The sequence below is a fragment of the Rhipicephalus microplus genome, chromosome 3, assembly GCF_043290135.1.
Source record: "Rhipicephalus microplus isolate Deutch F79 chromosome 3, USDA_Rmic, whole genome shotgun sequence".
Lineage (NCBI taxonomy): Eukaryota > Metazoa > Arthropoda > Arachnida > Ixodida > Ixodidae > Rhipicephalus > Rhipicephalus microplus.
Genome location: NC_134702.1, coordinates 147,700,150 through 147,716,627, shown reverse-complemented (window position 1 = coordinate 147,716,627; position 16,478 = coordinate 147,700,150).

Here is a 16,478-nt window from a genome sequence, read left to right as displayed (position 1 = left end):
TGACAAGGACTTGAAGAATTACTGGCCGATCAGCTTGCTCTCTGTAGTGTACAAGCTATTTACAAAGGTAATTGCTAACACAGTAAAGAAAACATTAGAATTCAATCAACCAAAGGAACAAGCAGGATTTCAAACAGGCTACTCAACAAGTGACCACATTCATACTATAAATCAGGTAATAGAGAAATGCTCAGAGTATAACCAACCATTATACATAGCCTTCATAAACTACGAGAAGGCGTTTGATTCAGTAGAAATATCAGCCGTCATGCAGACACTGCGGAATCAGGGCGTAGATGAAGTATATATAAACATTCTGGAAGAAATCTACAGGGGATCAACTGCTACCATAGTGCTCCATAAAGAAAGCAACAGAACACCAATCAAGAAGGGTGTAAGGTAGGGGGACACAATCTCCCCAATGCTATTTACCGCGTGCTTACAGGAGGTTTTCAGAAGCCTAGAATGAGAACAGTTAGAGATAAGAGGCAATGGAGAATACCTTAGTAACCTGCGCTTCGCCGATGACATTGCATTGCTGAGTAACTCAGGGGACGAATTGCAACTCATGATTACGGAGTTACGTAAGGAGAGCAGAAAGGTGGGTCTTAAAATAATCTGCAGAAAACGAAAGTAATGTACAACAACCTCGGAAAGGAACAGCGCTTCCAGATAGGTAATACTGCACTTGAAGTTGTAAAAGACTATGTTTACTTAGGGCAGGCAATAACCGCAGAGCCTAACCACAAGACTGAAGTAACTAGAAAAATAAGAATGGGGTGGAGCACATTCGGCAAGCACTCTGAAATTATGACAGGTAGATTGCCATTATCCCTTAAGATGAAGGTATATAACAGCTGTATCTTGCCAGTACTTAGCTACGGAGCAGAAACCTGGACACTCACAAAGAGGGTTCAGCTTAAATTGAGGACGACGCAGCGAGCAAAGGAAAGAAAAATGGTAGGTGTAACCTTGAGAGACAAGAAGAGAGCGGAGTGGATTAGGGGACAAACGGGGGTTAGGGATATCATAGTTGAAATAAAGAAGAGGAAATGAACATGGGCCGGGCATGTAGCGCGTAGACAGGATAACCGCTGGTCATTAAAAGTAACTAACTGGATTCCTAGAGAAGGAAAGCGGGTTAGGGGGAGACAGAAGGTTAGGTGTGCAGATGAAATTAAGTAGTTTGCGGGTATAAATTGGCAGCAGCAAGCACAGGACGGGGTTAACTGGCGGAGCGTGGGAGAGGCCTTTGTCCTGCAGTGGACGTAGCCAGGTTGATGATGATGATCTTTTTTTTGCTTCCCTTACCTCCAACCTCCGACAGGAGAACACTTTGTATCAGCGCAACCTAACTTGAGAAGAAGCAAGGGCTGCACTCTTCTGCGTTATAGGTTTCTTTTTCAGACAAACATTTCCAACAGGCACACACGCCGACACCAAAAGATGATGTCATTACTGACCCAATTTAAACTAACACGCCAAGGATGACAAGGTGACTTCTAAAAAATAGGTCCTCCTATCACAACATCGGCCAGCCTGTCTGAGGCACTTCCACTGTTCACCCTGATTACCCCACTAGATGTTTCCATCTGTCGACTCACATCTTCATTTTGGATAACAATAAGGCGAGCTTACATTATGAATACGCACGAAAGTTTAGTGATGTATAACGTATCAGATTAAGAAACTCTGTTAAAAAATATTGATGGCTTGCTTCTAGGCTTTTCATACTGTAGCCTGAAACTTCGTAATGTCTTCTATGTACATGAACCAGATTGACAAAGTAATGCACAACATGCTTAAGAATACTGCAAGGAACATCATAACGACAAAACGACCAGCCACCCAAACTTTTCGCTGTACATGTTTATAAAATGTTCATGTACACCCAAACGAGGTGCTTATGATACAAGCCGAAAAAACCTACAAGTAGGGCCTTGGAGACTTCTGGAAGTAGACGTGTTGCATTTTTTCTGTGGAGGGCTTTACAGCCATAAGTGAGGAACAAAACTACTGGATAATGAAGAATGTTGGCAGCTATCAGTTATAGAAAAACCTAATGAAGCTAGTCTTCCCTGACACATCGGTACATTTAGAGAGGTGACGTAGCTTCTCTGATTGTGGCAGTAACTCCAACAGGACCAATGCGAAAATTGGCACTACTTGGCTAGACAAATGTCCAAACATGCCTGCCTGACTCCCTCTAGCCATCCCAGCTGAATCTGACACATGAATTTTTAACTGCTGGCTGGACAAAAACAAAACCACTGAAGCACTCACAATACACAGCGTGAAGTTCCTCTGGAGTGGACAACATCGTCTTCTGCGATGAAAGAACAGCACAGTGTACTGATAAGGCACTCCTTGCAATGGTTTTGAATGCCACACAGTGACCCTGCTGTTCCTGTCGAAGAGAGCTTGGGGAGCTTGGAGGGTGCTTGCTGTTTTCTGGGGGCTGCTGCCGCTCCTCGTTTTCTGCTCAAGGTCAACCTGCACAAAGTTGTAGATGAGGCTTTAAGAGTTGTATATAATGATATACAAATTTTTGCTGAACACACATTTCCTCGTGGCACACTGAGGAATTTCTTTTGAAACTTAAGGCCTCGCATATGCAAACATTAACCGAAGATGCACTTGACTCTAAAGGAGTAAGTTTCTTATGTAGTGTACATAAAGAAAGGTCATTCAGCACAATCACAACTACAGTTGCACACGAAAACGACATTTTACACGATCCTGCTTATTTACGTGGTACATTTGATTTTATTTACACGCTCCATTTTACACGGTCCTGTTTTACACAATCTGGTCTGCATGAACTCTTGAACCGGGCACCATAAAGGTTGAAAGACACACACAGAGTTTGAGACTACCTAGTTTCCCGTGAAGCATCCTCTTGCACTATAACACATCTCAATCTAATTAGTTGGTCAGAACGAGGTGAAAACAGCTCGCACTTGAAAAGCACGGGCAGAAGGAATGACGCCTGCACCCTGTGCTCCCTGTACATTCTCATTGAGGGTGCAGTTTTTATTTTATCCTTATGCAATTTCGCATTTAAAACATTGTTCGCTGCATAACCTTTGTTGCATTAAAGTGTGTGATACCATCATGTGTATCCCATGTAGTTTATAAAAATAGAACACAAGACAGCTTGATTTTAAAGATAACAAAGTGCATCCAGCGCCATGTCCTGTAGCCATTCTTTAGGCAAGTGGCAGAATGATTTATTCTTCAAAACATATCTTACTTGTAACCACTACAAGAGCTAACTCGTACACTGGCACATTCTGTTTGCCTCTTCAGATTATAAGGTACCTTTTTTACACCAGAAATTCTTCAAGAAGAATAGAAGTGTGGTAATTGTGAAGAAAGAAAAGTAGAAGGAAAAAAAGATAACCTGCCCTGTACAGGGACCGAGCCTGCGAACTTCGAATAACATGTCCAATGCTCTATCAACTGAGCTACCTTGGCGGCTTTCCCTCTTCCATTTTGTACGGTATATATGTGCATTTATACATAGAAGAGCCAGTCAGCGCTGCCTGTTACCATTATGGCGAGTGTGGGACACCTTTTTTTGTCTACTGGCAAATACATTACGATTGCAATTACGTTACGATTACTTCCAATATCCCTATACTTCTTTGGCAGCATTATGCATCTGTCAGTTCTCAGAAAATCTGCTAGTCACAGGAGGTGGCAATGGTTCGCCCCCCCACCTAAATGCATGTACTTGAACACATGCACAACTGATAAAAAAAAAGTCACACACCGCTAAGATTACAGAGATTCACTGTTTCAGATTCATTAGTAAAGGAAAGAACTATAAATTTAAGGGTTTGTTGTCTTTGTTGAACACATTATAATGAGAACTAGCAGAAAATGATGCCAAACAAACTGTAGGGTATGTTATCAAAAGTTATTTTAACAAAATTGTGAAAAGAAAAGTGAGCAAAAACGTAACTTGGCAACATTTTTTTGACAATTGAATTGACGTTACTTTTTATACCATCCCTATATTTTACTGGGTAATGTTGTCGGGTAATTCTCTTTATTAGAGTGGTGAGTAGGCTGACAAAGAGAGTATATGGCATTCATACTTCTTTTGAACACCTAATAGTTTGAGGACCATAAAAGTGCGGAAGCTACTTTGAGTAGACCAGAATACTTAGTCGGAGCGAAAAAAAACGTACACACATTTTTACAAGGCTTTTTAACACAATTTGAGACATAAAAGTGTATGCTGCCAGTAATGTTAAGTACCATTACTTTTGTCACACTATGCACTGTAGCAGGTGTAGTTAGAGTGGTGATAGTGAAGGATTAATCAGGCACGCCACCAACTGCGTTCACATCAATGGTCGCGTATTTTAAAAATAAACGTGCTGTATAGTAAAAAAAAATTTAGATCATGCATGATTTTATCCAAATCAAGTTAAACCGACTGCGTAAGCAAACAATTTGCATAAAATCAAAAGCCATAAAGTGATTCATGTATTATAACTATGTGAACAATTTCAGTAACGCAGGGCAAAGTGACAACAGTTCTATTAAAACCCCTCTCATTATAACATGCATGAAAAGCACCACACCAGATCATTTTATAGTGCATGCAATATCGAGACTACTAGACTGTCTATTGACCTTTTAGAAGAAGGGTATCTCTTTCACGTTCAAGGGGCAACCACTTAGTCTTTTTCTGAGCTTTTCTGTGAATATTTTCTGAATTTCAGATATCATTAGGATTGATTTATAGTGAACAAATTCTGCTTACGCATTGAAACCTAGTTTTGTATGTAACTACAATTATGGGTGCCAAACCACCTCCAAATATTTTTAACATTTAACTTATTTTTTAACTGCAGCAGCACAACTAGCTATGGGTGCCCAAAAAGTGGCTAGAAACAATACCTTTACCTCTTTGAGCCTTTTGGAAGTTGTCAGCTTCTCAGTGCTCACCTTACGACATTTTTTTTAAATACGTGTTTGTGTGCCCACTGCTCTTGCTCCACGTACAGTGAGGAGGAGCACATGGCAAGAATAGACAAGAAAAAAGCGTAGCAAAAAAAGCGAGGACCTCTTTCGTATTGTACAATGTATGTACCATTACTATTGCGACAACATTTAGACAAATTATCACGGCCATGCATTCATTGTAGAGTCATACAAAGCTGCAACACCACGACTAAATTTCAACCTTGTGTTGCTTTAGGATCCTTTTAGAGTGGCTTCTAATGATATATGCATTTGTTTGGCACATATTAAGATGCAGTGATATGTGATATGGTAATCTCATTTAGAATGCACGTCATGTGGCTTCATTGTATATGTGGCCACAAGTAACTCTGGTTGCAAAGCAATATGACAGAGCCTAAACAGACGTCACCGACCACTCCAATCTGAACTTGCCTTTGCTACTTGCTCATTATCATCCCAGCAAAAAATGAATAATTGAATCTGCGACAGATATGTGCTAGCTTATGCTAAGGACCAAGTATGAAGGGTGTTTTGTCATTATTGAGATCAGTTATTTGCTTTGCTGTCAAATACAAATACATTGCTGTCGAAGCATCAAGACTCAAATATAAAGCAAAAAGAAGTGTCTCTTAATAAAACTGACCACAAGGTGCAAGATAAATATTTGATATTCTTGGGATGTAAGGCACGCACAAGAGGTGCTGCCATATTATACTTTTCCTTGTGTTGAAACCTGCTTGCTTCACTCACCCAAAACATCTGTAAAGATGCCGTGAAAAACACCAAGGAGCTGATGCAGCATGGTTGAACACATGTTCAGGGATTCCACCATTCCTAAGCAGCCCTACAGCCTCCACAGTCCTGCAACCATTTGTAAGATAAACATAGTTCTACCCAAAGTTCTTGGTTTACAGACACACATGCACGACGCATAACCACCCTATAGGAAGTTTGAATGATAATGCGCTGGGTAGCGAAACGGATGCCAATATCAAGTATCCCGGCCTGCCGCTTCTTTCTTTCCGTTCCTAATTAATCAATCCATGGTTAATAAATGTTTCCCCAATGTGAAGTGTACTGGCAGTCCGGTGAAGAATTGCAATGTATTTCAAACACAGTCCAACTCATGGCAAGTAAGCATGCAATAGCGTTTTGTCAGCTGTTCGAGAAAAGAGCATGAAGTTTAGATAAAACCCATGTTTTTTAAACACCATTCAATTTGATATAAATGTTGTGAGCATTATGTGAAGGAACACGGATTCATGTTTAATCAATGATTTCTTATAATGTACTGATATGAATGCAACTAACTAATATGAAACGATAATTTCTGCTTGAGAATTAGGAGTTATAAACACTATCGCACTTGCCAGCTGCATCTTGTTCAAAACAGCGGCAAGATAAGCTAGTTTCTGTAGGTGAGCAGTAAAGAGCAGTGCAAAGTAACAACAAGAAACATCAGTAACAACAGTATGGGGCTAGCACAGACTGCCAACTCTATAATTTATTGCACAAAAGTTTGCCTGAATATCAGTCAGACAACTCGTGCAAATGAAGGTCAAGTTGAGAATGAACAAGTTACGAAATCAACAATGCCTGCTTTCACTAACAGGACCCTCATTCACATAAAGTATGCAGCGAAGGGCCGCTGTCGAGGTACGTCACAGCATGATGTCACTGGCACATGTAAAAGGTGTGGCTGGAAAAACACTCCCACTGGTGGCTCAGCCCGGTGCAGTCGTGCGCTGTTTGGGGCAAGTTTTAAATTTTCAAAGCTTACACTTCACTTTACAATGTGGACATTAGCTGTAATATGTGTCAGCAAATATCTAGATGTGTGGTAAACTGTGGGGTAGAATATTTGCCACGCTGTCTGTTTATCTTGAAGAAGTGAACACACACGTGGCCTGTGCGAGGAACAGCGACATATTCTTCAAAAATGTGCAATGTTGATTGCGGCATGTAGTGTGCATTGAAAGGTATTGAGAATATCGGTTCAACTGAGAATATTGTGTGTGGTGTGTGCAGTGTCAATAACAATGTGTCTTGTTTGCGAAGACGTTAGCACTTATGGCAGGGACGGGCGATGAAAAAATTTGATTCGACATTTTAGTCAAGGTAAATATGCACTTGACGCTACCATCTGCGTGTGGGTACATCTCGGTGTTTGCGCTGTGTGCAGAAAAAAATTGCATGGTCACCGGGCTGGAAGATACCAATTGCTGAAGCTGCATGTATGAATTGTCCCGACGAGTACGCAAGCCCAATAAAGGTATAACTCGTTTTATGGAAGGCCTCATATGTCTTCATGTAATAAGAAGAGATTCTTGTTTCACATATACTCAGTACCTTTACCGCTCGATATTCATGAAGTGACAATGCAAATAACAAGTTTGTGTGTTAGGTCCTAAGGGAGCAATGTAAATATGCAAATAAGTTGTAGGTGTCAGATGCAGCAATGTAACTGCACAAAAGATTACGTATAGATTAGGCTACAGGTTTAGAATCGCATACATCTCAGTGGTCTATCAGGAACGTCACAAACAACTTCCTTGTCAAGCAGCCCTTGCACAGAGGGAGGGAATGACTGGCACGGTGCTCGAAGTGACGTCACACTATTTGCAAACATAGAGAGGTTTCTTACTTAGGCAACATTTTGCACAATATATTTCTAGATGCAAGACTGTACTCGTCCACATTGATCATACTGATGTCTTTTCTTGTTACTTTGTGCTGTGAATTACTAGGCATTTAGCCACCTTGATCTTTAAAAGCTCATTTCAGTGTTCTCTCTCAAATTGCTGACAACTGTGTTGTTGCATAAGTTGGGCAAAAAAGCAACACAGAAAGGCTGTCACAATAAGTACACCAACATGGGTATTCTCCCGCAAACAAAAGTCGGCACTGGTCCTGTCATTACCCGTCTTCCTTCTCTCTTTGCCTTGTTTGTGCTGAAACAGCCAAACACCTGATGAGTTAGATGAGAAATATTAACGCATCAAAACTATAAGTGCTTGCATCAGCAACTACAAAACAGCGTGATAGCCGCACCCCTGCCACACAGCAGCGAAACATATTTTGAACATGCTGGCAGTGTAATATTTTATAGAAAGCAACTCTGTCAGATTACAAAATCTCACATTGTGCATGCAAGTTTTCTTCAAAGTCAGGCGTACAATGTAGGTGCTGGCCGGTACATTAGTAGTTACAAGCAAAGGCGTCTTGCGGGTACACATGCAGATTGCACGAACACCTCTCTCTCTCTACACTAGGCACACACATTATATCTTCTAACAAGCACACGCCACTGTTTATAGGCTCTCTACCGTGAACGTATGCTAATCAACCCACTTAGGTGGTTGGCTAGGCGAATCGAGCCAAGTTACAAATTGTATCGCCCGCGAACGTAAACAAAATGCTGCTTTGCATCAAATGGCACTGCAAGCTTCGTTTAATCAACGACGTAGCAAGCGCCGTGTGCGTCTTCCCCACTACATAGCACATATGAAAAACTCGATCACCCTACACATGCATGTTGCCGCAGTTGTCTTGAATTAGCTCCAGTAAGGCCGCGCCGATGCGCCATGGCTCTGTTGGCGTTAGCGTTGTCAAAGCAAATCGGCAACAGCACTCGCAAATGCGCGTAAGGTTGCCGTTTCACGACGCCTCGTTCGAGTGTAGCAACACACACTTGCGCTGAGTGGCATAATTGGTCTACATTAAAAAGTGTCCCCCCAACCTTGCCCCGCCGCGGTAGTCTAGTGGCTAAGGTACTCGGCTGCTGACCCGCATGGCGCGGGTTCGAATCCCGGCTGCGGCGGCTGCATTTCCGATGGAGGCGGAAATGTTGTAGGCCCGTGTGCTCAGATTTGGGTGCACGTTAAAGAACCCCAGGTGGTCGAAATATCCGGAGCCCTCCACTACGGCGTCTCTCATAATAATGAAGTGGTTTTGAGACGTTAAACCCCACATATCAATCAATCAATCCCCCTTACCTTTAGTTTCTTTCACACCGTCCTGAGGGAAGCGACCACAGGCGTCAGCCGTCACCTCGGAGTCCTTCGAGCGTCCGCCCAACCCGCCGATTTCCTGGACCACTCGCACTTGATCCGCACTCGAACGACCGCGTGAATAGGGCGCAATCTTAGCACAACACACGAACGAGAAACGGCGCTTCCTTGCGTAAATTTAACATTTCGTGCTCTTGTGTGTAGCAGCGCGAACACATGAGAGACGCACCGCAACGGCATGCCCACGGAAACAAAGAAGACAAACAACATGTGGCTTTAGCTGTGAATGGATTTGACTTGGATATCTGTGTGAGGAAAATAAAAAAAAACATCTGTCGCTGCTATAAACTGAAAAAAAGTATGTTATCTGGCAAAATAACTTTAAAAGTGATAAACGGTTATTGATTGATTGATTTGTGGGGTTTAACGTCCCAAAACCACTTCTGATTATGAGAGACGCCGTAGTGGAGGGCTCCGGAAATTTTGACCACGTGGGGTTCTTTAACGTGCACCCAAATCTGAGTACATGGGCCTAAAACATTTCCGCCTCCTTCGGAAATGCAGCCGCCGCAGCCGGGAATCGAACCCGCGACCTGCGGGTCAGCAGCCGAGTACCTTAGCCACTAGACCACCGCGGCGGGGCAATAATATAAACGGTTATTCAAAAAACAAGTTACAACTTATGAATGTTTTCGCAGGTCTATGTTTTGTTTTTGTTCTAGCCCCCTACTGACAGCCCCCTACTGCTTCTACGACAGACGTAGCACGGTTTTCACGTTTGGTGCGTGCCGCCGAAGCAAAGCTCTACAGTAGTGATATCAGAGTTATCAATTCTCAATGAATCATAGGATGGCTACAAAGATGTAACATTTTGACATACTGCAGTACGCAATATTTCAAGGTATGACATTTCTTTCTCTGAAGCACATCGAAGCAAGCCGGCCGGCGCAATCAGCTGATGTCGCCACTACGTGAGGCATGGTCGTGCGCAATAGCGTCGCGCTCCGTGCTCGATTTGTCGTCCAGCGATAGAGCTACTAAGTGGAATACATCTAGATTCAGGGATTAATGGCGTATCACTCTAATTCCCTGTGGTGGCCGACTCAATCGCAAGAGAGTCCCGGGAAACATCCTTCAACTGCTCAAGCTTGTGTGTGGGTGTAAAAATACTTGTTTTCATCCGCGGCAGGGCAGCAATCTATAGTTGAAAGACTTGCGAAAGCACGTGACGTATACACAATCACAAAACATATGCACACAACAATAGATACGATCGCATATCGTACATGATTATGCCAACACATAGATAAAGAGAAATTTTTATACATAACCTAAACTCACGCGCACTCTCAGCGCAGATAGCTTAGCAAGCTAACGCACTCAGTTGACGTACGCGAGCACAAATGAGTGGCGCAGGTTCGAGTCCCGCCAAGTCTGATTTTTTTTCGACGTTTTTATTGTACTGCTATCTTTTCTAAAGCTTCAGGTTCTAAAACAAAATAAAAGCAATATTGCGTTCAAGTACATATGTGGGACTGTGTTTTTTGTGCAACAGTTATTAGTACTTTTATTTTCATTATGAATTTTTTTTATTTATTTCATGATATAACAAAATTAAGGACTAAGGGGAACATTGGGTCTGCTTGTTTGTGAAGGGACTCGAAAAGTGAGAAAACCTAAACCAAAAAATTTATTTGAGAAAAAACTGAGCATTTCACAGCCGGATCAGTTTCTTCACGGGTAGGCCCTAAGTATGCGCGAGACTTGCTATATGACTCATCTCAAGCTGTGGCAGTTGAGGGAAGGCAATATCACCGAGGAGCAGTTCCAAAATATATTTTCGTTGATGTTTTTTGATTCCTCCAAAATAAGGGCTGCAGTGTTGTGATCAAGCCGAACCAAGAATTGCGGGCACGAAGTCATGAGACAGAAATTGAATAATGTTGATTGTTTGAAAAATTGCCCTTAAGAAAAGAAAGAGTTACGGAGTGCTACGTGGCTTAACTCGCAGTAGGAATTTTTAATATACATATAGATAGTTTAAAATGAACAATGTTGCACACACAGACATTGGTTAAATTTTTTTGCAGCACAGTTGAAGCATCTATGTAGAACTGAAGCATCAAGAGAAGCTCATGCGTCCTCACTTTATTGCGCTTTACATAGCTTGTATGCGTCGATGCAGCCATGATTTGAAATATTTTGAAGCATTTGTTTAACCTATAGTCTTCTTATTCATTAAAGCTGGCCCATAAGTTGTGTCTTATGTAGCACTACAATTGAAGCGTAATCTGCATGGTGGTCTGAAACAATGCTTTTGAAAATCTCAAAACGACCCAGCTCTATACACGACCATCCGAGCATCAATGATAAGCACCATTGTGTGTCCATACATATCAGTTGTGCTCTCATACTTAATTATTTTTCTGACCACTCCCTCTGCCTCTACCTCGCTTCTTTCATGAAGCTGTGGCAAGTTGTGTATAGCTGTATTTATATCGTAGGAGCACATACTATCAATAGAAAATTATTTTTATGCTACATGCAATTAGTTTTCATAGATTTTCATTTCTTTTGTCGGTGCTCAGGAGAGCTAAGCTCATGGTCGATATTTTTAAAATGACATTTCTCTTTGCCAATGTTAATGAGAACAGTTTCATTATTATTGACAAGTTCAATCACATTGAATTTAGTTCTCATTATTATTGTATCTACCAAAAAACTAGCGCTTGAAGTTATGCTTTTTTCGCTCGATTTGTTTTCGTGTGACAGCATGCAAGTAAAATGACAGTTATTGTCATTCCTTGTGAATGACACATTTTCCGTGTGACAGACTTTAGCACCTGGTCATCTGCAGAAGTTGTATTCATTCTGGAAAAGGGCGAACAGCGGTGACTGACAACACAGACTAGCCTGCGTTATTCTTTTGTACTATATATGTCACTGTGAACTGATTTATAACTTTATAGAGCTCGGATTTCCTGCTGAAATTGTGACAACAACTGTAGAGTTTTCACATTTTTGCAACAATCCACATGCCTCTTTTACACTATTGCACATTTTCGTAAGCACCTTAAAAGATCTGTATATTTCCGTAAGACCTTACATTCTGCACTTCCATAAAAAGCGTTCAGTAAATGCCATACAACTTCCGTGTAATTCCTTATGAAAGCTTCTGTACACTCCATACACTTTCCTTATCCTTCCATATCTTCCATAATTAACTCTCCGTATGCTTCATAAGCATCCATATCTTTCCATATTTTTCCATAAAACTCACTCCGTCCACGCCATAAAACTTCCTTATCCTTCCTTATACTCCATAAAACGCATTTCATATATGCCATACTTTTCCTTATCATTCCGAATAGTCCATAAAAAGCGTTCCGTAAATGCCATACAACTTCCGTATAATTCCTTAAAACTCCATATTTTTTCCGTATGTAGCATAAGGAAATGTTACGAAGGCCATATATTTTCCGTAATATTTCATACGGAACGTTTCAGTAGGGAATGGTCGAGTTGAGGAGCGTTTGTGAATACGGGGGTTAGTATTACTATGCGTGAGGCTTATCGCTGGAGACGAGGGTGCTGCAGTGGACGTATGCTTTGACATAATGATCACGTGATGCAAGCATTTCCGAGAAGGTTACTTTGTCGGCAGGCTAGGTGCGCAAATGTTAATTTGAGGAGTGACAGTGAGTTCACACGTTACACCTTCTTCTCTACAAGAAGACGCAAACACCTGGAAGCATTCTAAAAATTACCCGTGGGGAAAGTATCAGTACACAAAGAAAATTGAGGAGAGGTAACGCTAATTGATGGAAGAAAGCAGTATGCGAACATTAGGCTACAGTGGTCTATTCATTATGACACTCTATTGCTAACCTGAAGATTCTTGGGTCAAATCCTGGCTGTGGCGGCTGCATAATAGTGAAGACGAAAATGTTCGAGACCAATGTACTTAGATTCAGGTGTTTTTTAAAGAACTCCAGGTGATCGAAATTTTTGGAGTCTTCCACTACGGCATCTCCTATATTGATCTGGCAATTCAGGGACATTAAACGCCCGACTTAAAAATATTTTTGTTAATGAAAACATGCATCTCAAGTATGGCGATACCAATATTGAGCTAGTAAATAGTATAAAAATTCTTGGAGTTACATTTAATGAAATATAGCTTGGAACCAACACATTGATGGTGTGGTGGGTCAGTTATCTCGTTTAGTGTGTATGGTGTACAGTGGCAAAACTGATCTACCATACAAGGCAAAGCCTAATTTACAAATAACTTTTCTATTCATATCCTACCTATTGTTTCTTGGTATGAGGGACTACACATTACAAGAATTCGCAAAAACTGTACCTGATGCAAAAGAAGTTTATTAGAATAATTTTGAACATGTCGTATTATGCTCACACAAGCTGATTGTTTCAACAGGCAGGAATACTACTCGTACATCGTCTCTAAAACTTCAAGTTAACATTGGCAATCAGGCGCTAATTGAAAGAAAGTCTGCATGTTTAGTACGACCTCTGAAAACTGCAGCCAAATAATACATTGTGTGAAACATGAAATAAAGAAACACGAAAAATAAAAACTTTGAAAACAAAATACTTCATGGATAATTTTTTTTACATGGTTCCTAGTTACCTAATAAATATGTGAAAGCTGGCAGAGATTTCTTAACAGTACAAAGGCTCGATTGCGCGATGTACAATTGTGAAGTTTTTAAGATTTCTTTGCAGTTGTACTATCATAGTTTCTATTTATGTTTATTTGGACTTGTTTTAAATGTTTATTATTTTTTTTATTTGATGTTGTTGTTTTTGTTGTTGTTGTTATTGTTGTTGTTGTTGAGTTCACTTCGCTGACTGTTTCCGACTGCTGTCATGCTAAAAGATGGCTCTGTGCCTTTCTAAATCTGCCTCTTTCGGAGAGCAGTTTTTACCTGCAGCTGTCCTTCATCAAACTATGGATAAAAATTAAAACAAAATAATAATAAAAATAAAAATATATTCATCGATATATTATTATTATTATTATTACTATTATTATCTATATTATAATTTTTATTATTATTAATATTATTTTATTATTATTATTAATAAATATTATGTGAAGAAGGTTTGGATTTCAGAAAGTATAAGAATGAAACATTGCAGAAAAGCCTATACTTAAGTTTTTTCATTTCATACTTTCCTTCCCACACAATCTACCTCTACAACCCAGAGCACATCACAAATTTGTAGGGTGGAAGGCAGCTCTGTCCAGCTCGGATCAGAAGACTCAAGAGGCCTTCGTGAGACGAGCGAGGATATCGGCAAAAGCCAATGGGTGCCCGGTCTAAGGAACCCACTCACCGACATTCTTTCCTCGGTCGCAAATAAATGTCTTGTTCTCTCTCAAGACACATCGGCTCACGAAACCTCGCCGTATGCATAGAGACTGGCGTGTCTGAAGACTTGGTAAAGAGGTTCTCGATTCAAATCTTCAGCAACAGAACCATGATCAACGTTTTGCCTATCCGAATTCTGCCAGGGTTATATATACGCGTTGAAGAAGCAAAGTGGTTTTGGCTGAAATAAAAGGACACGAACATTTCAAGCGATGAGTTCAGAGGCAAAGCTAGAAGGAGGTAAGAGAGGTTTAACCTCTCACCGTGCCAATATCATTACATTTGTACTTGTGTATATATGCGCACACGTGCAAACAGATGCCAGAGAACAAATAGAGAGAGAACCCCTAAATAAAGTTTTTGTCTACAACCATGGGCACGTATACTTTCATGATCTAAGATGTGCTTATTGATATGTGGGGTTTCACGCCCTAAAACCACCATATGATTACAAGAGACGGCGTTGTGGAGAGCTCCGGAAATTTTGGCCACGTGGGGTTCTTTAACGTGGACCCAAATCTGAGCACACGGGCCAACAACATTTCCGCCTCCACCGGAAATGCAGCCGCCGCAGCCGGCATTTGAACCCGCGACCTGCGGGTTAGCAGCCGATACCTTAGCCACTTGACCACCGTGGCGGGGCTCAAAATTCTGCTGATGTGAAAACAGGCTTCCGTCGACTGACTTATGCTTTTGATTTTCATAGAGTTGTATATGAAACACGGAGCCGTGGGGCACTTGATTGTTTGAATCATAGGTTTCTAGGAGACCTAGAATGTCGTAAGATTTTGTTTTGTTTGCTGAAGGAAAAGAGCAATATTTACTTTTCAAAGCGAGGCTCTAGGCTCAAGGATGGTAACAGGGGAGAATAAAGTGAAAACGGGTGTTGGAAAAGTGTGGTGGCATGCCTACACTTCTTTTGAAGCTGTAGAGGCAAACTTTTCTTGAGACGCGGGCCACGATAGTGCTCTGCGTGTGTCCTCAGAAAGCCCCCGAGCAAATGTTGGGCGGGCTCGGTCCGGCGCCTCCATTCAAGTGGGGCCTGGGGCACTTGTGGCCCACTAGCCTCACCCTATATACTTACGCCACTGTGTACGCGCGTCTAAATCGGAGTTGTCTGAAGTTGTCACCTACTTCGATTTGCTAGAGTTGCAATCACAATCAAACCCGTTTCCTTTGGATTGGCAGCCGAGCACAGTAACCACTGACAGGCACTCTGTAAAAAAGAACGTGAAAAAAGGAGTGCGAATACTTTTCTAGGGATTCGAATCCACTCCACCCCTGATTTGCTGATTGCTCGCACGTGACCTACCAGCTCGGTCTCTCAGCCAACTCGGTGATAACGCCAGTCTGTAGTGAAGCTGTAAAATTTGTCTTATGAAGATACTATGTCCAAGACTCGAGTCTGTGACGTGAATGCGTAGTGGAAAATTGCAACTCGAAACATGTTTTTTGTCACAAATAAGCATAATAGTGCGCTTAAACTAAAGCTTAGCCTTCGTACTATATAGAACTCTGAGAAATTTGCAGGTTTCCCCGTAGTTTTTTTTTAGACCACCCTTCTTTGTCTCGAAAAACAAGGTGTAATTTTGGTGGTTTCTATTGGGTTCGAATGGGTAAACTTCATCTGATGATGATGTTCCATGTTTTGTGGTTCAATGGCCATTCCATCTCCAAAGAGCACCAGTTCATCCTACTAGAGATATGAATATTAATTGTGGTAAGCGGCTGCATGGGCCATAAAATTTCTCGCGCTAAGGCGGGTAAGAACGTAAAAGTAATAAAATTATGATCATGCCATGAAACATGTGTGGTGTTAATGGATGATAAAAGTTGGTGAAACTAAAAACGATGGTGGACAGGTATTGCATTAGCACAAGTGCCTCACTCGTTCACACCCTTGCGTCCAAGGGCCATGAGGCAAGTGCTTTGTAGAGAGTAGCCACCGCAGTGGAGACCTCTCTGTAGATTACCTGTTAGGGAATGCCCGAGTATAGGATATGAAAAGTGCAAACTTCTCATAAAAAAGCTAACACTGATTTATGTGTAAAAAGTGGTTCCCTACCGACGAACTTTGCAGGATGAAGTG